The 25,253-nt window shown below is 43.3% G+C and overlaps 1 long non-coding RNA gene across 11 annotated transcripts; it reads left to right on the top strand.

Moving 5' to 3' along the window:
• Window positions 1-4,817: 4,817 nt before the first annotated feature.
• On the top strand, window positions 4,818-23,238 carry LOC148004537 (uncharacterized). Of its 11 annotated transcripts, XR_015624532.1 has the most exons (6): window positions 4,818-4,963; window positions 5,257-5,811; window positions 17,056-17,186; window positions 17,855-18,038; window positions 21,432-21,589; window positions 22,451-23,238. It is a non-coding gene; the product is annotated as an uncharacterized LOC148004537 (long non-coding RNA). The 11 variants fall into 11 exon arrangements; XR_015624530.1 differs by lacking the exons at window positions 4,818-4,963; window positions 21,432-21,589 and adding an exon at window positions 4,970-5,075; XR_015624534.1 differs by lacking the exons at window positions 4,818-4,963; window positions 17,056-17,186 and adding an exon at window positions 20,961-21,150 and having other exon boundaries at window positions 5,195-5,811; window positions 21,474-21,589.
• Window positions 23,239-25,253: the final 2,015 nt, after the last annotated feature.

Genomic DNA, 25,253 nt, shown 5'->3' with positions numbered 1-25,253 from the left:
GAAATTCTGCTTCCGTGTGTCCCAAGCTCACCAGGCAGCTTTCTTGCAGCAGAAAATTTGGTCTTACCTGTGGTCCCGAGGCTCAGGTTTGCTCGTGGGGTGCTGCCCAGGGGCTCTCTGCAGCGGCAGCAACCAGGAAGACCTGTGCCGCCCCTTCCGGGAGCTTCAGTGCACCAGGGTTCCAGATGGTCTTTGGCTTTTTCCTCTGGCGTCCGAGATGTGTGTGCAGGGAGCAGTCTCTTCTGGTTTCCCTAGGCTTGTCTGCCTCTCTGAAGGTTTAGCTCTCCCTCCCACGGGATTTGGGTGCAGAGAACTGTTTATCCGGTCTGTTTCCTTCAGGTTCTGGTGGTGTCTCAGGCAGGTGTCCTGCCGCTCCTGGGCCCTCCCCCACGGGAGCCCAGAGGCCTTATACAGTTTCCTCTTGGGCCAGGGATGTGGGCAGGGGTGAGCAGAGTTGGTGGTCTCTTCTGCTCTGCAGCCTCAGGAGTGCCCACCTGACCAGGCGGTTGGGTCTCTCTCTCACCGGGTCTGGGAGCAGAGAGCTGCTCTTGAACTCTTTCCTGACGACTTTTAACTCACTAAATTTTTATGCCATCCATGTATATAAGTATTTAAAATAGGAGTACAGATGCGACATTTGCAGATGATAAATAATAAACTTATTTAAAAATAATTCCTTGTATACATATAGTTATTATTTATTTATTAAATACAAAGTATGTCATAGTTAGGGTTTCTGTTTCTGTGAAGAAACACCATGGCCAAGGCAACTCTTAAAAAGAACCTTTAATGGGAGCTGGCTTACAGGTTCAGAAGTTCAGTTCAGGTCATTATCATCAAGGCAGAAAGCACAGCAGCATCCAGGCAGACATGGTATTGGAAGAACTAAACGTTCTACATCTTATTCCAAAGGGAATCAGGAGAGGACTGGCTTCCAAGTGGCTAGGACAAGAGTCTTAAAGCCCATACCAACAGTGACACACCTACTCCAACAAGCCTATACCTCTTAATTGTGCCACTGCCTGGGCCAAGCATATTCAACTCATCACAAAGCCAAGTTTCATTCTAATGAGATGATGTACCATGTGTATTTATTTTTACAAAAAGATTAAAAGCTTGGCTGGATATTAGCAGGATGAAGAACTTCTTCAATGTTTTTTAAACTTGATGGAAAATTTGATTTTATGATTGTCAGTGCAAAAGATACTGCTTTGCATAACTATGTAGCATAAAATGGCAGAAGACTGTAGAGGGCCATTTCAAAACTTGCTCGAAATTGTCTCATTTCCAAATCAAAATTCATTTAACAATTAAAAAAAAATAAAGCCCAAATCAAGGAGTTAAGTAGTGATTTTAAAGACACATCATTCTAACCCAAGGTGATCCAATACATGAATTAATATTTACATGCTGAGAACTGATGGTAGGAAAATATTAGAAGCCATTGTTTTCTGTGATTAAACCAGCGTTTATCTAAGAGCAGAAAATTTTGTGTCTACCTTGAGAATGCTGCAGCTCTTGATACAAAGCGTTGGCAGGAGCTGCGGGGCTCCTGGCAGCAGCCTTGGTATCACACGGCATGTTTCAAGAGCTCTAACTACACTTTCAGGTCCAAGAGTGGTGAGGTCATGTGACACAGCATGGGTGAGTTCTGCCAGACACCACACATCCACCATGTATTTGACCTTGAATTGTAGAGGGCCGCTATAACATTCGCCACCACAAGATGGTGCTGGCTTCCACTGCGCCCCACGTGGAAGGCCAGGATAGCTTCTGCCATTACAAGATGGCGCTGGCCTCCACCGCGCCAGCCGACTTCCTTTCAGGAAGTTAACTGTGTGCGCATGTGCAAGAGTGCCTTCGTGCCAGGTCTTTGCCCACTCCGGGGCGTGCCTCATGAGATCATGGGTAAGCGACCAATGAGGTGTGGATGCGCCGCGCTAGGGTGTATATAAGCCGCGCCATGCAGGCGTGCGGGGCTTCTCCTTAAGATTGAACAAAAGTTTGGCTGCAGCAAGGATTCGTATGTCCCCGCGTGTTTTCTTGCTGGGGAGAGGTCGCGCGGGACATTGAATGAATTTTTGAACACATGCTCTGAACCCCTTTACTGTGGCCCAGATTTTTGCACCCCTACAGTTGCTTCTGTGACCCCATACAGAGTTGCTACTCACAGTCTAAGACTTTGGTACCTTGAGCACACTTAGAATACTTTGTTCTTTTCATCCCTGGAACCTTGTGCATGAGAGGCAAGTGCCCACCACTGAGCTGTACTCCATCATCTTCTGAAGGCATCTTCTCCTTTTATGTTGCTTTATGATACCAGAGTCAAGGCTGTTTCCAAAGATCTTGATTTCTTCTTGTTCTTACATTTGGCAATGGTGTGGGCCACTCCTTCAGGAAAGACTCCACCTTGTACTCAAGGGAAGGTGACAAGATCCAATCAATCACATCCTAATAGAGGAAGCTAATCACACCCAACACACACAGCTTCTCATTTGAAGCCAATTTTAGACCACTAGGGAGGTGAGTGGAGTGAGGGCAGGCAGATTGGAGGAACAGCCGATGTAGTTAAGTTTTCGAGGCAGTTGACTGTGTAAGAATCCTAGGGCAGCTTCTGAGCTAGGGAATCACGTGGGCAATCAGAAGACCAACAGTTTGGAGAACAAAGGTCCATGTCCAGTAGCAAAGAGTAAAATGTTGCCTGAAAGCACAGACGACTCTTCAGAGACAGAAGTCATATATTTGTCAGATAGCTTGGCTACATGACTTTTTTTTCTTCAGCTGAGTGGCAGCTTGGAGTATGCGAGGAAAAGGCCATGATTAGATATATGTAGACATATGTAGAAATATATCCATCTTGGCAAGGTGGACATGGGAGAGCAAGAATAAGAAGGGACCAGCATGCCACTCAGCATGTTAGGTTAAAAGTCTTGGCCATGAGGCCTGGTTGGTCAGGGGGAGGTAATACAAGAATGCTGGTGGGTTGAAAATGGGACAGGGTGGCTGACAGGTAAGTTTGGGGGAAAAGGGGCTGTGACTTGCATTAGTTAGTTTACATCGTCAACTTGACACAACCTAGACTTATAGAGGCATAGGCCAAGAGGAGAAATACTTGCTTACTGTATTGTTTGTAACGAAGAAAAACTCTTAACTGAGCATAAGAAAAAGGTTGGGAACCAAGAATTGCATGTTACAGGAACGGGCTCTCAGTGCCCACACCGACACAGCACGGAGATCCGTGCGTAAGCCTGCGGGATTATTAAAATCACATGCGGGATTAAAAAAAACACACATGCATGGGTTATTTTTGTTAAGAAGGAATGCCCATTCTGTAGCTTTATTTACCGAATATATACCCCAAGTTGACCAGGTGGAAAAATCTGGGAAGCACCGTGGGAAATCTTGGCCTAAGGCAGGATCCTCTAGGTGGTTATTGAAAACATCACTATTAGAGAACTCCTACTGGAAGACCTCTGCATTCTGTCCTCTCACAAATTCAAACACAATTATGACTGTAAATCTAATACAGCAAATGAAAAGCTGATTTGATAGTTCCTTCAAAACTCAGAAGATAAAAATATTTTGAGGATAAACTATGAAAGGAGTTAATATGGAGGGTGGTGCTGGAAAAAGAATTAAAATATTGTTTATGCATAAGAAAACATTTGTTAATGTGTAGACCCTATTTGACTCTCCCAGTTCTTTTACAAAAGCCTGCCAGAGGATCAGAAGAATTAAAACACCCCAAGAATAACAGGGAGGGATTTTGATGTTTCATCTGGGGAAAGGGTGGGCATGTTTATGAATGTAAAGCTCATTTCCTTAGAGACTTCTTGGCAATTGGGTACCATATCATGCTAATGAGGGCAAGGTCTCTAAGTTCTGTCCCAAGGAACTCTCAGGTACTCCTGGTTCCAGGGAAAGTGCCTTTCCAGAAGAGGAAGTACAATGAGAGAAAAACTGGAGCTAGAACCAGGCAGGAGACTGGACCTCAGAGTGCCTGGGATAGGGAAGTGGGTGGAGCCTCTGGTGCCATACAGTGCACACTGGTCCTGCTGCTCTGCCAATGGCTCTGCCAGACTACCCAGTGGTCTTGCACTCTTCCTTGGCTCCAGGAATGGAGGTGTAAGGAAAGTCTTTATATATGGGAACGACACGTTGATTACTGATTTTTGATCCTATCCCAAAAGATGGTCCTGATTTGGTTGGTACCCACTAGGGGTTGGACAAGCAAGCATCTCTGGTGGCAGGTTTAGGAAAGACACAGTTGAAAGAGACTACAATAACAAACCTCCGTGGGACAACCCAGAGGCACCAAATAAACTTTGGGGAGGTCTTCTGTCTCTCAACGCCTGCCAGCCATGCCATTCCTACCCCAGATCCTGGCGACCAGTCGGACATGTTGAGTTTTACAGTCCAGGGGCACGTAAAAGGATTGATTTCTGTGTGTGAAATGGGTTTGCTTCACTGAGGAAGCTCACCAGGAGCAGGAGGGGAAGTGACTGGGTTCCAAGTGAGGGGCTGGAGAGTAGGTGCAGGACTAAATCCAAGGCCCCATGACCTGCGGCCCCTCCAGGGTGTGCCAGCTTGCGGCCCCTCGGGATGCCTTCAGGTGACAGACAGCTGGCGGGGTGGGGTGGGGGCTGCGCCCTGCTAAGCTGGCCTAGCAGAGCAGTGACCACAATGCCAGCGCCGAAGCCTGGACAGGTCCCCGCGGCCTGTAGTGGGCAGTGCGAAGCTCAGGAGGCAATGGCTGCGGGTACTTGGCAGTGGGCCTGGGCGCCGTCAGAAGCCGCCCTGGGCCTCCACCCAGCCCTGAGGGGGGACTGACGGGCCTGAGCAGAGCCCGGAGCCCGGCGCGACGCGTATCTCCGTGTCCCCTGCGCCGCGGAGTGGGCGCACGTGTCCCTCTCACCCTGCTGCGAGCCCGCGCCGGAGCCGGGTCTAAGGGGACGCGGCGCAGGTTGGTGAAGGAGGGGCCTGAGGAGAGGAGGCGCTCAGCGGTGAGCGCGGTGCCTGAGGGGACAAGGCGCCAGGCTGTGAGCCTGGGGCCTGAAGGGACGTGGCGCTCATCGGTGAGCTCCGGGCAGGGCCTGAGGGGACGTGGTGCGCGGCGGTGGGCGCCGGCACGCGCGTTCTTTTTGGCGCCCGCAGCGGCGCCTGTGCGGGGCGTGTTTTCCTTCCCCAGGTGCCCGCAGCCCGGGGCGCCTCCGCCCAAGCTGACTGCTCTCTCTTCTCTCTCTCCGATCCCGGCAGGCCCCCAGAGGTGATTCTGCCTGCATGACGTCCTCCGTTCCGGAGGCGAGCTCGCCGCATGCGCCACATCAGGATCAAAAATAGAAAGAAAAAAAAAAAGAAGAAAAGAAGAAGCGGAAGAAGCTGCCGAGGCGGCGGAGGCGGCGAGGAGGAGGGGCCTCGCGCAGCGATGGAGGAGGCAGCGGGGACGTGGGGACGCGACTTTGTGTAGGCGGGTCGTGGGGCGCCCAAGGCGGAGTGTGGCCCGGGCGCCACAGGTGGGGCCCTGCCCACCTCCCCCGGCCGGGCCCTCAGCGCCAATGGCGCCCTGATAGCGGGAGCCCGAGAAGGCGCGGTAGCGCCAAGGGCGGTCGCCTTAGCCAAGGTCTGGCGCGCTGTGACAGCGGCGGGGTTTCCCACAGAGACTACAGACTCGCAGTGTCGGGGGACAAAAGTCCGGGCCAGCCCTGCCAGGGAACCTCGAGGCATGGTGCTCTGGCCGACCCCTAGCCGGGTCGCTGGTCTGGTCCCCAGGGACAGCAAGCTGAGCGGCCTGTGAGCAGCAGCAGCGTCAAGGTAGGCAGGAGACTGGCCAGCATCCTTGTGCTCACTTTCCCCGCTCTGGGGAAGTGGTGGCAGAAGGAGGCGATGCAAAGTGAGCCAGTTGCTTAGGGGAAAGGAGGGTTCAGGGATGTTTGGAGTGCTGAAGCAAGGATTGGAAAGCCCATGGCCTTGGGGAAAGAATGGAGAGGTGATCTGGAATGTGCATGAGAGCTGTGCTCTGACATCCTCAGAGGAACTTGGAGCTGTCACCTCTCTCCAGATTGACTTGGAATTAAATGGCCTTGTACCTGCCAGGGTAGGACAGGCTTTTGAGAGGTAGCTTATCCTGGTGGCACACTCCCTGTAAGGTTTCTATTTTGTGTTAAAGGACAGGGATCGTGTGAAAATATCTTCTTAAAACCGCAGGCAATGAACATATATTATTTAATAGATTTCTTCTGATCTACTTTGTAATTGACTGCCCCTTGCAAATGATTACTTGGAGAAAGGGAACATAAACACAGATTTCCTTTTTTAGCCTCAAAAGCTCTGAGAGATTACAGTTCTGCATATTTTAATTCTTTCCTACCTGCTATAAGCAGGCCTCCGGATCAGCAAGTTCCTTTGGGATGGTTTTGCTTGGTTTTGTTTGTTTTCCATGGTGCTGTTTAGAAAGCCATGACTTGTTTCATGAATTTTAAATTTCAAGAGGTGACACTCAGAGTTTATGGTGGTTTTCTTCAAATATTGCAGCTTAGTTGCAGTTGAAGTGGGAAAAGAAAGTTGATGAGCCAAGAAAAGTAGAGCCATGAGCCAGATCAACCATTTGGCTTCCTCAGATAGGGAGCAAGCATGGAATGTTGCTTTTTCAGAAACGAAGCGGGGTTTAGGATAGGTCAGTGAACAGTGTCTGGTGCTAACCTGTCCTTTTCGTGGCTGACAACCTTAGGAGACAGGTCAGAATGTGTCAACAGCACAGAGCTTGGCACTGGTGGTATTTGAACTCAGAAGTGCTCAGGAACTGTGAAAGTGTCTGTGTTATCATCCTGGAACCATCTAATGAAATAGACCACTTTGATGCTGTGTAAGAGGCTGTTGTGAAACTGCATCTAGCCTTGTCATCCACTGCTTCAGTTTCTATGTGGACAGGGCACAGTTAAAGGGCTTAAAGATCAAGTACATTGCCTGTCTTTAAAGATCAAGTGTATCACTAACTTTTAAACCAAGAAGTGTAGTGTCTTTTTTTTTGTTGTTGCTTGTGTAGTTTTTAGTGATGTATCTTTCCTCCTAGTACGTTGTTTGTTTCCATGAAAGTTGTTTTCAAGTATATATGATTATTGATTTGCAGAGGTAGTCAATATTTCTGTTTTTATTGGTTAAATATTTGTGGTGAATTTGCATTGTGTTATCAGTAAAATGCTATGTGAAAGTTTTAGAGAATAGACCAGTTTGGGTAATTTTAACAACCTTTCCCCTCAAGCATTTTTGGTGACCTGTTTTCACATTTAAAAGTCTAGAATTTATTACCATTCAAAGCAGGATTAATAGGGAAGCCCAATGTACAGCGACGGTGTTGTTCCCTTTGACAGTTGTGGGAGCCAAGAAAGAAGTATGACTTGCCTATTTATGACTTACAAAATCAAGACTGAGTATCATTTTTGTAGAAGCACATGGAAAAAATGATGAATTTTTCAGAAATCACCAGTTGAGAAATGGTGGTGCTGCTTATATTGAATTCTGAGTTTCAGATATGTTTCATTTTTCTTTATTCCTTAATGAAGCTTTTTATCAACTTTTAATTCAACATTACACCCCTAGATGCACAGTGCTAGGATCATAGTAGGTGCTCAATAAATTACTTACCGCCGAGGCAGAGGAATGATAAGAAAGTATGTATTTTCTGTAAGTTTTGTTGGTCTCTGAAACAGTTGGTTTTAGGTTTACCAGTCATATCTTGGTATCTTGTTCCACATAAGACAACTTGACAGAATCCCCTTTCTGTCCATTATGTTCAACTTATTTTTGTCTTAACCATTCTTGAAAATCATGGAAGTAGTGTGGAAACTTGATTGTACCTGCAGTATAGCAAAAGAGGCCAGTCTAGATAGGTAAGCACTTATGTTTCTCCATGAACTGATGTCTTAAAACATCTAGATTTTAGGAATTTAGTGTTGTGTTTTCTAAAGATACATCATACAGCATAAAGATAACCTCGTAATAAAATAAAGGATCAAATTCCATAAAGCAATGATTACTGCCCAGCTATCTTGGCCATATGAGTAGCAGAAATTGTATTTCACATTTTAAAAGAAATAACAAAATTGCTTAAACTTAAGCGGAGCCCATGGGAAAAGGTCCCAGTGGTGTTTCTCTTTGGTTTTTGTGCTCTTTCTAGAGAATGGCTTTAAGGAGTCAGTGCAGCCAGGTAGTCATGAGCCGATTGGTAAGCAATGTGCTAGGGTCCCGTAGGCCAGTGAGCCTGGCTGAAGAGCAGATGCTAGCCAGTGAGCCTGGCTGAAGAGCAGATGCTAGCCAGTGAGCCTGGTTGAAGAGCAGAGGCTAGCCAGTTAGCCCAGATTCTTTAAGGAATTATTGTGTTTCCTCTTTAAGGCCTTTTACTTGTTTACTTGTGTTGTCCTGTATTTCTTTTTTTTTTTTTTTGGTTCTTTTTTTCAGAGCTGGGGACCAAACCCAGGGCCTTGCGCTTCCTAGGTAAGCGCTCTACCGCTGAGCTAAATCCCCAGCCCCAATGTCCTGTATTTCTTTAAGGGAGTTTCTTATGTCTTTCTTAAAGTCCTCAGTCATCATAAAATGTAATTTTAAATCCAAATCTTGCTTTTTCGGTGTATTTGGATATCCAGTATTTGCTTTGCTGGGAGAACTGGGCTCTGGTGATGCCAAGGAGTATTGGTTTCTGTTGCTTAGGTTCATGTACTTGCCTCGCCATCAGGATGTCTCTGGTGTTCTCTTGTCTTACTGTCTCTGACAGCGGCTTGACTCTTCTGTAGGCCTGTGTGTCAGCACTCCTGTAGACTTGCTTTCTTTTAGCCGGATCTGTGAACATAAAGGTGCTCCTGAGTTTGTGAGACCTGAAAACCTGGTGGATTTCTTGGCACGGAAGAGTAGATCATACCTCTGCTCTCAGGTATGTAGGCACTCCTGGTGACTGGATTTTAGCTCTCCGCCCAGGCAGAAACTGGAAGGGTTCTGCCCCTGACTGCTCCTAGGTCCCTTTGCTCAGGGAGCATAGATGGTACTAGGCAATTTCCTCTTGGTTCAAGAATGTGGGCAGAGAGTATATCCAAATTACAAAATCAGGAATGAAAAGGGAGACCTGACAAAAGAATCTGAGGAAATTAAAAAAACTCATCAGATTCTACTACAAAAACCTATATTCAACAAAACTGGAAAATGTGGAGGAAATGGACAATTTTTCTAGACAGATACAAGGCACCACAGTTAAATCCAGAACAAATAAACCATCTAAACAACCCCATAACTCCTAAAGAAAAAGAAGCAGTTATTAAAAGTCTCCCATCCAAAAAGACCCACGACCAGATGGGTTTAGTGCAGAATTCTATCAGACCTTCATAGAAGACCTCATACCAATAGTATCCAAACTATTCCACAAATTCGAAACAGAGGGAGCACTATCAAATTCCTTCTACAAAGCCATAATTACTCTTTTATCTAAACCACACAAAGATACAACAAAGATAGAGAACTTAAGACCAATTTCCTTTATGTATATTGATGCAAAGATACTCAATAAAATTCTTGCAAACCGAATCAAAGAACATGTCAAGAGGATCATCCATCAAGATCAAGTAGGCTTCATCACAGGGATGCAGGGATAGTTTTATATACAGAAATCCATCAACGAAATCCACCATATAAACAAACTCAAAGGAAAAACCACATGATTATTTTATTAGATGGTGAGAAATCGTTTGACAAAATTCAACACCCTTTCATGAATAAAGTCCTGGAAAGATCAAGAATTCAAGCCCATATCTAAACATAGTAAAAGCAAATTATGGCAAACCAGTACCTAACATCAAACTAAATTGGGAGAAACTTGAAGCAATTCCACTAAAATCCAGGACTAGACAAGGCTGCCTACTGTCTCCCTACTTATTCAATACAGTACTTGAAGTCCTAACCAGAGAGCAATCAGAAAATGAAAGGAGGTCAAAGGGATACAAATTGGATGGGAAGAAGTCAAAATACTAATATTTGAACATGATATGGTAGTATACTTAAGTGACCCCAAGAGTTCCACCAGAGAACTACTTAACATGATCAACAACTTCAGCAAAGTGTCAGGGTATAAAATTAACTCAAACAATTCAGTAGCCTTCCTCTACTCAAAGGATAAACAGGCTGAGAAAGAAATTAGGGAAATGACACCCTTCACAATAGTCCCAAATAATGTAAAATATCTTGCTATTACTTTAACCAAGAAAATGAAAGATCTGTATGATGAGAACTTAAAGTTTCTGAAGAAAGAAATTGAAAAAGATCTCTGAAGATGGAAAGATCTCCCATGCTCATGAATTGGCAGGATGAATATGGTAAAAATGGCCATTTTGCCTAAAGCAATCTACAGATTCAGTGTCATCCCCATCAAAATTCCTATGCAATTCTTTAAAGAGGTAGAAAGAGCAATTTGCAGGTTCATTCGGAATAACATAAAACCCACGATAGCAAAAACTATACTCAACAATAAAAGAACTTCTGGGGGAATCACCATCCCTGCCTTCAAGCAGTATTACAGAGCAATAGTTTGTATGGTATTGGCACAAAGGCAGGCAGATCAGTGGAACAGAATTGAAGACCCAGAAATGAACCCACACACCTATGGTCATTTGATCTTTGACAAAGTAGCTAAAACCATCCAATGGAAGAAAGATAGAATTTTCAACAAATGGTGCTGGTTCGACTGGAGGTCAGCATGTAGAAGAATGCAAGTTGACCCATTCTTATCACCCTGTACAAAGCTTAAGTCCAAGTGGATCAAGGGCCTCCACATCAAACCAGATACACTCAAAGTAATAGGAAAAAAAGTGGGGGAAGAGTCTCGAACACATGGACACTGGAGAAAATTTCCTGAACAAAAGACCAATGGCTTATGCTTTAAGATCAAGAATCGACAAATGGGACCTCATAAAACTGCAAAGCTTCTGTAAGGCAAAGGACACTGTCATAAGGACAAAATGGCAACCAACAGATTGGGAAAAAAATCTTCACCAATCCTGCATCTTATAGAAGGCTAATATCCAAAATATACACAGAACACAAGAAGTCAGACTCTAGAGAGCCAAATAACCCTATTAAAAAATAGAGTACATAGCTAAACGAAACATTCTCAGCTGAGGAATATCGAATGGCTGATAAGCACCTAAAGAAATGTTCCACATCCTTAGTAATCAAGGAAATGCAAATCATAACAACCCTGTGGTTCTACCTCACACCAGTCAGAATGGCTAAGATCAAAAACTCAGGTAACAACAGATGCTGGCGAGGATGTGGAGAAAGAGGAACACTCCTCCATTGTTGCTGGCATTGCAAACTGGTACAACCACTCTGGAAATCAGTCTGGAGGTTCCTCAAAAAATTGGACACTCTTCTACCTGAGCACCCAGCTATACCTCTCCTGGGCATGTACCCATAAGATGCTCCAACATACAATAAAGACACATACTCTGCTCTATTCATAGCAGCCTTATTTATAATAGTCAGAAGCTGGAAAGAACCCAGATGCCCTTCAACAGATGAATAGATTTGAAAAATGTTGTATGTCTACACAATGGAGTACTACTCAGCTATGAAAAACAATGACTACATGAAATTCATAGGCAAATGGAAAGAACTAGAAAATATCATCTTCAGTGAGGTAACCCAATCACAGAATAACACACATGGTATGCACTCATTGATAAGTGGATATTAGCCCAAAACCTCGAATTACCCAAGATGCAATCTACAGACATCAGGAAGCTCAAGAAGAAGGATGACCAAAATGTGGATGCTTCTACTCCTTAAAAGGGGGAACAAGAATATCCATAGGAGGGGATATGGAGGCCAAGTTTAAAACAGAGACTAAAGGAACGACCGTTCAGAGCCTGCTCAGCACATGCCCCCCCATATATGTGTGTGTGTGTGTGTGTGTGTTTGTGTGTGTGTGTGTGTGTGTGTGTGTGTGTGTGTGTGTAAGTATGTATATCCACCAAAACTAGATAAGATTGATGAAGCTAAAAAGTGCTTGCTGGAAGGGTCCAGATATAGATCTCTCCTGAGAGATACATCAGGGTATGTCAAATAAAGAGGTCAGTGCTAGCAGCAAACCACTGAACTGAGAACAGGACCCCACTTGTGGAAATTAGAGGAAGGATTGAGAGAGCTGAAGGTGCTTGCAATTCCATAAGAACAACAATGCCAACCAACTAAACCAATAGCAAAAGACTATACATGGACTGACCCAGGGCTCCACCTGCATATGTAGGAGAGAATAGCCTTCTTGGGGCACCAGTGGAAGGGAAGCCCTTGGTGCTGACAAGGTTGGACCCTCAGTGCAGGGGAATGTCGGGGAGTTGTAAGGGGAGTGGTTTGGGAGACTGTCCATATCGGGGAGGGAGACAGGATGGGGGCTTATGGACTGGAAACCAGGTAAGAGAATAATATTTGAAATGTAAATAAAGAAATATATCTATGAAAAAAACTAAAATTAAAAAAACAAGATAAAAATTACTAAGAAGCAATCAAAAAAAGAAAATGTGAACAAAAAAAGAAATTTTAGGATTTGGAGAAAGATGAATGCCAGGTATATTATATAATATAACTATATTACCACGATCCACACTTTAATATACTTGAGAACAACTGCGTCTGTTTTTGTTTTGTTTGTTTGTTTTTTAAATAGTTAATGGAAATACAGTCCCTTCCTGTCTGTGAGACTAGGGATCCAGATGTAGTGGAATTCATTATTTGTTGAGTCCCGAACCTTTGAGCCTGCTTCTAGCACAGCTTAAGGCAAGGAAACAGAGCAAGGTAATATCTAAGCCAGTGACCAAACGATCTGGAGTAACAATTACAGGTGAAATTCTTCTTTGTAAATGAGAGGAGAGCTATAAAGGATACCTTTTAGATTTAAAACAAATGAAATGTACCCACCAAAAGTCCAATAAAAAAGTTAAAATTAAAAAAAAAAACTAGGAAATACAAAAGATTCGGGTGCAATTCCACAATCATGATGTGTTTCTTCTGTGATAGCATACAGGTTAACTTACTTCTCTATGACTGTTTTCTTATTTGAAAGTAAGTAATGGGATCATCTATGGAGTGGTTGGTAAGAACAAAAGCTTTGCCTAACTTGAATAATAGGTCCCTCCAGAGCATGTGCTTAACAGTCTAGGTACAGAGAAATTTGCTGAGGGGACTAAAAACAAAACCAAACATAAAACAGGAACAACAATGATTTAACAAAATTCTGCATGCTGGAATTGAAGGCATGTTGCAACTTTAATCAGGTTTGTAGGTATTTCTAATAAACAAACAAAGAAATAAAAATCGTATTACACTTCTAGCAGTTGCATCCAAGAGAGAGAGAGAGCTGTGAGGTAGTGTGTGCTGCTACTTTCCACAGATACACCTGGGCCTCAGGCCTGCCCTCAGTGAGCTGGACCTAAAAGCAGCCTAGTTGAAATTCCTGCTGCCATGGCAGGATTCTGCAAGAACATTTTCCTTTGACAACAAGGGGCCTTTGTGGAGGAGACTTCTTGGTGGGTTCTCAAGGACTCTGAATGTCTTATTCTACAAAGAGAAGCCAAGCCAGGACTTTTAGCAAGGCCAGCCAGTTGTTTGGGGAAGTCTCTGGTCCTGTGGCAGAGGGTGAGGAATGGTTGAAAAAATGTCGGCTCTGCTGAGAGCAAAGGATAACCTTCTAGAACTATGACCTCCTAATTCAGGACATTCCACTCCCTGCCCATCCTCCTGATTCTTATGTTTGCTACGAGTAAAAGATCCTGGTGCAGCCCCAATATTCTCATGCCTAGACTTGGAAATTCAGGAAGAATGATATTTGAGAAGTAATGGCTATGTGGTTACAATGTAGTAACACAGGGTCCAGGCTGACGTTTGCTTACTGATGTCCCATTTAATTGTCTTTTTATATTTGAGAAAGGGAGGATGTCCAACTTAATATATAAAAGAGACATAAAGTTATAATTTTATATATGCCCTGTAGTTGATCCCTACGATCCCAAGAAAAGGGAGTGATTATTTCAAAAAGTAGGATTATAGACCATTGATTTTGTGAAATACATAGATGTGTATATGGAAACAATGCCAGCAGTCTAGGACTGCACATTAAGCAAATATTACCAGGTTTTATATAGCCAAATGTATAGGAGAAAGCTATTGGCCTCTAGAAAACAGGGAAAACCTTGGGATTCAAAATTTATGTCACATGCGTTGTCTCAGGTGGTAGATTTATTTTTAAGAAAAATCTCCCTTATCCATGCTCCCTAGAGATTTGGGTGCTAACAAAAATCTCTTATCAATTCAGGGTTGTAACCAACTCTTCCCATTAAGAGAATTGATGACTTCCAATGAAGCAGAGAGAAATATCTAGCTTTGGAGTAGAGGTTGTCAAAGGGTTTTCCCTGAGTCACATGAGAGACTGCAGGGAAAGGCCCCTACAGAAACTGATCAATTTGCGGAGAGCTAGTTAGCAGGTAGGCCACAGAACCTCGCAGTAACATCATCAGTAAGCCTTTCCTAGGAAAATCTCTTGTCTCTAAGACAGCACTAGAATCTTCTGGGATGTCACCAGTGTTGTGGTGACACCAACTGCCTTTGGCATATTCCTTCAGTTCCCTTTGGGTTCACAAACAGGCATGTTTCGCCAGCTGCTCAGGCTAGTTCGAAAAGAGAGTAGAGATCAAGGAGAGACCAGAAAAAGGCAGAAGGATGCAGACCTCCTGTCTAGTAAAAAAGGAAGAATGAAATCGTTCTGGGGAAGGCTTGGTGAGTCCAGGGCAGAGTTGGGGAACATCCTTGAGGAGATAGGTTTGAGACGTTCCTTCCAGGAGTAGGCCTTGCAACAAAGAACCTTGGGATTTCTCAATGACAGACCAAGAGTCCAGAGTTCTGATGATTAGTTTGACAGAGAGCCAAGAATTGGCAAGCCTGCAGCTTTTTTTCTGGGAGCTTTGTAATTTCGACTGCCAATACATGCCAGGAGGAGGCATGATGAGATTAACAATGGGACCATTCATGGTTGGGAGTTGAAGCACTTCATCCTCTAGATTACTGTAGGTTACATAAGTCTCTGATGATAAGAACAAGGAAGGATGCACCCCTAGTCATGAACTAAGATCTCAGACACTTTGGGTTTGAACACACTCATTAGAGATTGATGGTTCTAAGCATTAGGAACTCCAGGATTTACCTGTACCACATCTGATATGAGATGACAATGTCCCATGTCTGGATGTCTGAGGCAGCTTATGGCTTTCAGGGCAAGGGGTCCTCTAATAGTGAGTGTGACTTATGTATGGCAGTGAAGATTGGGAAGAAGGACATAGCTTAAGAGTCCAGTTTGAAGAAAGCTTTTCTGCTATTTCAGGGAATCATATAGTCTCCAGCCTTTCCATTTCCTCAACCTCCTTTCTGGGACTCAGAATGGTCTTTTCCTCCCCTGGGCCATCAAATATGCAATTTCACTTGTGTTTATCTATCTACAGGTTTCGGTAGGAAGGCATCATCCTGAAATGATATCAGTAAGCAAGAGAAGCGTCTAAAGAAATTGGAAGAACTAAAATTTGAAACCCAGAAGTGTAAATTCCAGAGGGATGTACTTTCTCAAATCCTGGACCTTTATATCTATGATGATTGGGACTATAGGTAGTCATTATGCCCAGTCACCTGTTCACTGTCTTGTGCTCTCTCTGCTAACCCAAGATTTCTTTACATCAAGAGAGTTTTTCACTCCTCATCCTGGATTTCAAAGAGCCTTGGCAGGTGTGGCCTGTTGAGATAAGCTAGGTGCTGTGGGCTTAGGGTCAAGCTCTTTTGTACTTGAGCCTGAGGTGCTTGGAGTTGGATTGGTTCTGTCAACAGCTGGAAGGACCTGGTCACATTTGCTGCATCTAGGAGTGTGAATGAAATGCCTGCATGTCATCACTCTTTTACCCTGAATCTGTTCATTGTTCACTGATTCTAAGGCACCTCCCTGGATATAGTTGGCATTCTAATTGTACTTAAATATGGGTTGGTATACATGTATGTGAAAGTATTTGTGAGTGTTTTGCTCAGGATCAGGACATCTGGGGACCTTTGATGGGCTCTGAGGATTTGTTTGATGAACAGTTTATAGGTCATGATAGTGATGAGTCTGTGGAGGCCCACATTGATCAATAGAGCACTTTGCACCTTCTATTTACCTTGGTGGAAGATAGGACTCTCTGGAGGGAAGGAGATGTTATAAATCCTCTGCCCTGTCAAAAGTATTTATGCCCTCTGGGAATTCATGTAACGATAGGAAACAATGATTGAGAATCCCTGCTTTCAAAACAAAAGAAATGTCATTGCCACTTTCTGTTGGACCTAAGGTTGTGGCACAAACTTGAGGAAACTTCTTACAGAACTAGTCAATGCCTTCATGCTCACCTGGCCAACTCTTGAAGGTCAGCTCCCTCCAATTGGTACCCTGGCTCTATTGTCCTGTACCCAGGATAATAAGTTTAATCAGCACCAATAGGACCCAGTTCAAAGGAGCAAGTCTGTGATATATACTGGCTTTAAGTAATATAATACAGAGAACAGTCTGATTTCACCTATTTTTTGCCCGATTTGAACTTTATTTATTTTTTTACTTTTCATTTTTTTAGCTATCTATGAATGGTTTATTGTGACCTAGAAACAGTCGCTTTGGAAACAAACCCTTGATACTTGTAATTCCCAAGCAGGCAGTTCTCAGGCTCTGCCCACTCCTATACAGAGAGTCTGCAGAGCCATATCTCCCCAGGTTCTTAAGGAGTTCTTATTTCAAAATAATTGTTTGCTGATTTGCATAGAAATATTTTCTATGGAAGAATCATGCTTGGGGTTTCACTGTTGTGTTTTTGCTCTGGTCTTAGAGATTACCACATGCTTCCCTCACCCCCATTCCTTAAATTTTAATTTTTTATTGGATATTTTTTATTTACATTTCATCTAATTCTGAGTTCATGAGCTCAGATGGTTATTTTTTCCATGGGCCATGCCCTACCACAGGCTGGATGTTGAATTGCCTATACTTCAATCTGAACGTGGGATGAGAATGATGGCTGTGCATTAAATGAACAACTCAATATGTGACGCCATGGAGAAGTACAAGGAGCTCATACAAGAGAACAATTCCTACAGTGAGTCACTGACAGAGATGAAACCCCAGCACTTGGCAGGGAATGCTTCTGTCCAGCTATGACTTTGAACAAAAGTCAGGGCTCTGGTTCTGCAGTGTCTAACTCTTAACAGGAAGCCTGCCTCGTGGCAAGGGTCTTGGATTTGTAACTCTTGGACTTAGTTGTTCTACATGTGAAGAGTGTAGAAAACCCTCCGATTGTTATTTTTACCCATTAAGGATTCTCTAGATAGAAAAGATTTGCACCATGGTGGGAATATCAATCAACTCTGAACCTCTAGGACTCTGACATGAGATTTAAAGATTTATGATCCATGAGAAACACATGGAAAGATTGTATAGCTACTGGGTCTTCTATCACCCTCAGAGGGGATTTGCCCTCTACCTGCAGGTGGTTTTAGCATACCATGGACATATAAGCTCCCATATGTACCATTTCTTCTTCCTTGATTTATATAAACACTCAGTGTCAGGATTTTCAGAAGTACTTTGATTCATATTGAATTTGGACTCTGGATTTGACTGCCTTTAATTGGTGCTGACTTGTATAGTGTGGCTCTACTCTGGGGATGTTGGAGGATGAGGACCCTTGAAGGGATGATTGTACTTGCAGGAGAGACAGGCAGATAGAAGCTGGCTGGTATTTACCATTTTTTGTTTATGGTTCAGCATCAGGCACTTCCAGCTCCTGCGTGAACGGACTCCATAGAAGAACAATATAAAGATTTTGCTGTATGAGAACAAAAAACTGATGGTGGAGCAGACTGTTCTGCCAGCATCCTGTGTGGAGGCAAAGAGGTTCTGTGAAGAGGCCGGAATGAACATCTGTGTCCCCAGAGCCAAGCAGTTGCAGGTAGGATTAGACCTCAAGGTCAGGTTGCCCTCATGTCTAACCATAAACATAGACAAACGAATGTAACTGTCCATTGACTTATCCATGTACTGACCTATGTCTCATCCAAGTGTTCATTTATGTGATCGTTTACAAGGCTTTCTGTTGGGGTAGCCTTTTTGAAGAAACTGCATATTTGGAAGGCAAATGCCCCTGCTATTCTAGAATCTGCAGTTTATTACGGGAGATAGGCTGACTACATCACAGCACTACATGCCTTTATGTGTGGAGGAGGGTGCTATGTGGGAGCCCCTCTTTAGACTAGCACAGAGCTTTGAGGGATGAGGCAAATGCCTGTAGTTCATTTGCTTTACAGGGATCTTGTGAGATTCCAGGAAGTAAGTAGTTTGCAAGGAGGAGAGCCTGGTGGAAATGCCAAATAAATGGTTCTCATTGTAATCTTTTGGTGCCTTTTGTTCTTTCTATCCCCTTTTCCCTATATATGAAGATGGTCTCTTCATGCTTCATACATCTTGGGTACCTGACAGAACCTGAGTAGCAGCATGTCAGTCCTATTTTGTTTAAGTGCTGCTGGACATTTCATATCTGCATCTTATACTCTGAAGTTGGTTAGAAGAGCAGGGATGTGGAAAGGGTTTCAAAAGGTGAGGATAGGCATGAGAGATTTGAGACTTCAAGAACAAAGTTCTCCATATATACCCCACATTCTGACCAAGAAGAGTGCTATCTAGGCCTTTTTATTCCTCTAGGGAAAATTAGCTGAGTTAGTGATTCTCTCTTAAAATACCTGCTTTGAATAATCTATATTATGATCTTCCTCCAGCATGATGGAATCTTCATTGTTTTCTGCCGACTTATGGTTTTTCGTGTGTGTGTGTGTGTGTGTGTGTGTGTGTGTGTGTGTGTGTGTGTGTGTATGCATTGCTGTGGTGACCTGTAATTTGTGGGTATTCAGGGAGGCCAGTTAATGACATACAATTTTGTCCAGTCATTCTCTAACTTAGTCCTTTGAGCCTAGGTCTCTCAACAAACCTAAATCTTCCTGTTTTGTGCTGGTCAGCAGTCTTTGCATCACCTGTCCAGTTCCAGGTGTTGCCACATCTGTTATTTGTCTCAACACATTCTGAATAGCTAAACCATTCAGCTATTTTAAAAGTAAGGATTAGATTTTGTAACTTTACCTTAATAGAGGTATCCCCCTGGAAGATTCTGGTCTGTCTTATTGCCTTAACCATGATCGTGCATGGAATCCTATAGTGCATCCCTCTGCTGACATTGCTTTGCTGACTATATCATGGGCATGGCATTCTTCAGGATAAATTCCCTCTCAGTGTTGTACAGGGTGCAGCATTTCAGCAAAGTCACTGTAGCCTTTTCTTTTGCCTCCTTCTGACTGATGTTGAGGTTGTTTTAATATCACATGAATTATAATGTGATGAAAAGTTCCTGGGTACTGACCATGAGTCACTGTCTTCTTCTGATGCTTCCAAGGTCTTCTATGAGGGAAGCAGGGTAGTTTTAGTGAGGGGCCTATGATGAGTCAACATGGAGCTTGCTGGAGGCTTTTCTTCTGTCTTGGGAATTTGGTGATGTGTTGTTTAGTTTATCTGTGCAGAGTTTGTAACTTACTTGTAGGTCCAGCAAGTATCTGCATAGCAAGATTTCCTGAAGTGGAAATGAGTACAGGCCAGGGCAGCACAGCCTGCTTGACTGTAAGAGACTTGTACATAACATAGCTCCCACTAATTCTTTATTCAACAGAAAACCTGCTGGATAAAAGGTATGTTTTCCTTAGTGTGTGTGTGTTTGTGTGTGTGTGTGTGTGTGTGTGTGTGTGTGTGTGTGTGTGAATGTGTGTGTGTGCATGTGTGTGTATTTGTGTTTTAGTTTGTGCAAAAATATAACTGTGTTGCCTATTTCCAAGTTTACTGAGAAAACCACTCTGAGAGTTCACTTTGCGTCATGAAACATCAAATACAGCAGCCCAATCATTTTGGCCTCTCCTCCTAGCTCTGTACAGCAAAAGGACACAAAAGCACTTGTAAAGTTCAATTTTAACGGTATTAGGGGCAAACCTACCAATCTGCATTGAAATCCTTTGGAGCACATTAAAGGAATGGAGTACATGGAGGTAAGGGGGAGGCTTCTCTATAAAATCCATGAGTTTATATTCCTTCTTTGTCCTTTGTGAATTGTGAAAGCCCACTGAAAGGTTATGTCACTCACTGTGTCTTCTCCAAGCTTGTTTTACACATTGCCTGCTCCCATTTCTTTCCAGCTACCTTGGCACAGTACAACTTCACCTTGGAGTCTGGCTTGGATTGTATTCACTGAGAAATTGAGTTGCATGGAGTTGTATTGGCATCCAGCAGAAGCCCCATAGCTGTGCTGTGGTTCAAGAACAGGGCAGGTTCAGGAGCGGCTTTAGATGCACAAATAACCTAAAGCATCCCCTGTGTTATCTGTGTAGCATTCTGCAAGGGCTGTTAGTCAACATCATTTTCTCTGAGTTAAAGTCAGCCTCAGTGGGGGATAGGAGGAATGAGGATCTTAAGACAGGTCTGGTAGTGTAAGAACAGGTAGGCCTATGAGAAGCCATGTACAGAAATTGGAACAGAAGTTTTAGTTGACCCAAAGATTACAGAACAAGGAGTAGGTGTCAACAGAGCAACTAGGGCTCATCAGTGCTGTGGTAGTCCCCGAGCAGCCCTGAAGGAGAATCTGTCCAGACGTCCATCAGCTAAGGGAGTGAAAATGTACTATACGGTGGGGCCATTCCATGCATTATGACTCAGTGTAAGATAATCCATGCAAGCATTTACTTACTTACTCAAAATATCTGTGACACAATCACATTATGGGGAGAAAAACTGTTCATTTGTATCCTGGGTATGGAGATTTCCTATGATTCTGTTCCAATAGCCTTGGGCACGAAGTCATTCAAGTTAAGGTAAAGAGAGCTGCTATTAGAAGAAGCTGCACACTTTGGGGGCAAGCCTGAAACAGTGGCCAAGAACAGAGTCTAATCCACCACCAACATATGATCCTTTGCTGGGAAACAAGCCTGCTCTACACAGCCTTGGGAACGAGCTAAGCCAGATTGGGGAATAAGGCAAGGACCATGATTCTATGTTGGTTTATGGGAGGACAGCACAACACTGACTGAGTTGTTTATAGGCTATAGGCTATGCCTGCTATGTACATATCCCACTCAACATTTGTTTTTATGCCTTCAGAGAATCCTGGGGGGTCTTTATATTAAGGATTACCTCAGAAAGTAAACACTTGACTGCAATGTACTATGCTTATATTGTGTGAACACACATGTGTTCTGTGTTTGGGAGTGTGTATTAGTGTTTCTGTGTGTCTGTGTGTGTTTGTATGTGCACACAGGTATGCATGCCTCCACTGACATTACACTCATCTAATGACCAGAATAAGGAAGGATTAGAGGAAACAATGCAGGACACTCTGAAGCAGAGAGAACTGATCACCCAGGAAAGTGACTTGGGAGAAACAGTGTAGAATAATTGTGACATCTTTGAGATCAGGTAGGAACATAGGCTGGCAGAAGCCAGTTGGGTTTCCTGTCCTATATAACTATCCTTTGTGGGTGACTGACCACCTACATGGTTTCAGCCTCAGTCAGCTAAAGAACTACTCAGAGTATTATTCTGGTACAGTTTATATGGATTTTGTCCATGATGCAATATATGTGATCTTCAAGATTTCTTGGTATTTTCTACTTCTTCTTTCTCTTACCTCTGTGGTAAACTCTGAGAACATTTTCTTTTCTGTTCTCTCACAAATTGCCTTACAATGACTATACACATACAGGGGTTCTGTTCTGTTTGTACACCACCATCACCTTTAATGCTCAGTGTGTACACTGGGAAGATTTACATGGAGCCCATTCTCAGTGATTACAGGATGTATGCAGTGCCCATGGTTTTGATGTGAGATGGTTTCTCTGTGTATTTACAGATACAGTGGTTACAAATGGAACCTAGGCAGGTTCCTTCACTGCAAAAATAATCTGAACCTTCACTTCAATTCTGAGCAGGTTCTCCATAAGACATCCACATGGTATTCTAGGTTGCTCATATCTCTCTTGAACTCAGATTCAGACATAGCCACAATGTTGTTATTCAATATAATATACCTGGACCAGTGACAAAATATGCTCATTTTTCTTTTGATTCCAGTACTGTGCATAGTCCACAGTTCGATTTCTAGCTGTTTTTAAAAGCTGATATATAAATCGAAGCCCATTTACTCTATGACACTTGGGGATGCAGGAAATGACCTCAGTTGACAGGTAATGCTGGATTGTCCAACCGAATAGAGCTGACGTAAGAGGGAGAGCTGAATCAACAAACCCTCACTAATCCTTTTTTCCCTTGCTCTGCTAGGTCTAAAATTCTCCAGCGAAACTCGAACATGGCATAGACCAGAACAAGATCTCCCTTGGAGAGCAGTGCCACAGGAGGAGTCTAAGTGTGCACAACAAATACACCACTATTACATCGCATCCTTAATATCCATAGCAGTTGTGGGCTGCATTTTCCTACTTTAGTTTGATTTCTTTGGATTGAATAGGCCATACTTTCATCTCGGCTCTCCCGAGCAAGCGTGCACATTTGGAAGGACTCAGAGAAGAGCTGATGCACATCAATTGAGAACTGCTGAGCATCCAGGAAGAGTGTGCACATGTACATTTGTACTTGTCCTGAAGGGTCACCCAGAAGAGTTTCATGGAGATCAGTCCACAACATTGGAAAAACTTTGAGTCAAAGACTGTCATATGTTTTATACTCAGTATTGGATGGCTTTGTCCTTCATACCCTCACTCCAACAAGGCAGACCTACTTACATTCCCCTTGAAAAGATTATTACCATCAGTAACTGCTTGTCTACTGTGTTTCCAAGGCAAGTCATTGGCTATAAGTCAATTCTGCAAACGAGCATCAAAAGAATGCTTAGGACAATTCCTCTGTTTACATTTTGGTTTGACTTTTGATTACTTTGGTTATTTGGTTTTCCTTATATCCATTTGAAGTTTTGTTATTTATTCATTGTTGTTTTGTTCATTCATTTGATTTGCTATTTTGATAAGGATACAAACTGTATATATTGACTACCTGCATCTGGATACTATTGATGTATTCTGGTGAATAAAAGAGTGATCTCAAACTCTCAACTCTTAAGAACCTTCTTTATTGAGGTGTGGTTTCAACATCTGATGTCCCACGGCTATCAGGCAGGGATGGATCTCTGCATTCTCATGGGGACTGGGCATCATAATTACTTCCCAGTTAGACTGAGATACAAAGGCAATTATACTTTCACTTTAGACTGTGTTTCCAACTCTGTGAATTCCAAGTTCATCATGCAAAAATTACCCAATGTATATACTTGTTTTTAAATATTTAGTTACCACTAAATTATACTCTTCTGTGGATGAGAATGTTAAACAAATTAATGGGATAAACATCAAATTTTCTATAATATCTCCCAGGAAATATAAACATTGTATAAGGGAGATGAAAGCAATCAGGAAACCTGCACCAAAATCCCGTGGTGGAGAGTGCTGAACACCCAGAAATGCGGACAATCCTGAGATCACAGGACACACCGCCCCTTCCGCCCAACTCTTCCCACATCCCTGGCCCAAGAGTAAACTGCATAGTGCCTCTGGATATAGGAATGTAGGAGCAGTCAGTGGCAGGAACCTGCTTGGTCCAGCATGGGCCCAGAACTGAATCGGGCCCAGAGCATATTTGAAGAAAACCAGAGGCATACAATTCTGTGTCTCCTGATTGTGGCATTTTTCAAATTTAAGCTCTAAATGCCATGTTGTTGTTGTTCTTTTTTTTAATTGGATATTTTTCATTTCCATTCCAAATGTTATTCACTTTCCTGGTTTCCCAGAAATAAGCTCCAATGCCACCCGTCCCATTCTTCTATAATGGTATTCCGTTCCCCATCCACCCACTTTCCCAACTCTCTGGCATTCCCCAAACTGAGGGTCCAGCCTTGACAAGACCCAGGGCTTCTCCTTCCATTCGTGTGCAAGGAGACCATCCTCTGCTTCATATGCAGTTGGAGCCATGGGACGGTCCATGTATAGTCATTGGGTAGTGGTTTAGTCTCTGGGAGTTCTGCTTGGCTGGCATTGTTGTTTTGATGGGGTTGCAAGTCCCTTCAGCTCTTTCAATCTTTCTGTAATTCCTCCAACTTGGATCCAGTTCTCAGTTCAATGGTTTGCTGCTAGCATTTGCCTCTTTATTTGACATGCTCTGGCTGTGCCTCTCAGGAGACATCTATATCCGGTTTCTGTCAGCCTGCACTTCTTAGCTTCATCCATCTTATCTAGCTTGGAGGCTGTATATGTATGGGCCAAATATGGGGTAGACTCTGAATGACCATTCCTTCAGGCTCTGTTCTAAAGAATAGAATACCTCTCCTATGGTTAATCTTCCCCTTTTAAAGAAGGAGTGAAGCATCAGAATTTTGGTTATCCATGAGTTTCATGTGGTCTGTGCATCTTGGGTAATTTGAGCATTTGGGCTAATATCCACTTATCAATGAGTACATGTCATGTGAGTTTTTCCATGATTGGGTTACCTCACTCAGGATGATATTTTCTACTTCATTCCACTTGTCTATGAATTTCATGAAGTCAATGTTTTTGATAGCTCAGTAGTACTCCATTGTGTAGATGTACCACATTTTCTGTATCCATTTCTCTGTTGAAGGGTATCTGGGATCTTTCCAGCTTCTGGCTATTATAAATAAGGCTGCTATGTCCCTAGTGGAGTATGTGCCTTGTTGTATGTTGGAGCATCTTTTGGGTATATGCCCAAGTGTGGTATAGCTGGGTCCTCAGGTAGTACAATGTCTAATTTTCTGAGGAACCTCCAGACTGATTTCCAGAATGTTTGTACCAGTCTGCAGTCCCACCAACAATGGAGGAGATTCCTCTTGCTCCACATCCTTGCCAGCATTTGCTGTCACCTGAGATCTTGAACTTAGCCATTCTGATGGGTGTGAGGTGGCATCTCAGGGTTGTTTTGATTTGCATTTCCCTGATGACTAAGGATGTAGAGCATTTCTTTAGTTACTTCTTAGCCATTCCATACTCCTGAGCTGAGAATTCTTTGTTTACCTCTGTATCCCGTTTTTTAATAGGGTTATTAGGCTCTCTGGAGTCTA

The sequence above is a fragment of the Rattus norvegicus genome, chromosome 7, assembly GCF_021556685.1.
Source record: "Rattus norvegicus strain SHRSP/BbbUtx chromosome 7, alternate assembly SHRSP_T2T, whole genome shotgun sequence".
NCBI classification, from domain to species: domain Eukaryota; kingdom Metazoa; phylum Chordata; class Mammalia; order Rodentia; family Muridae; genus Rattus; species Rattus norvegicus.
Note: the sequence above shows the minus strand (reverse complement) of the source record. Positions and strands in the feature narration are given on the sequence as shown.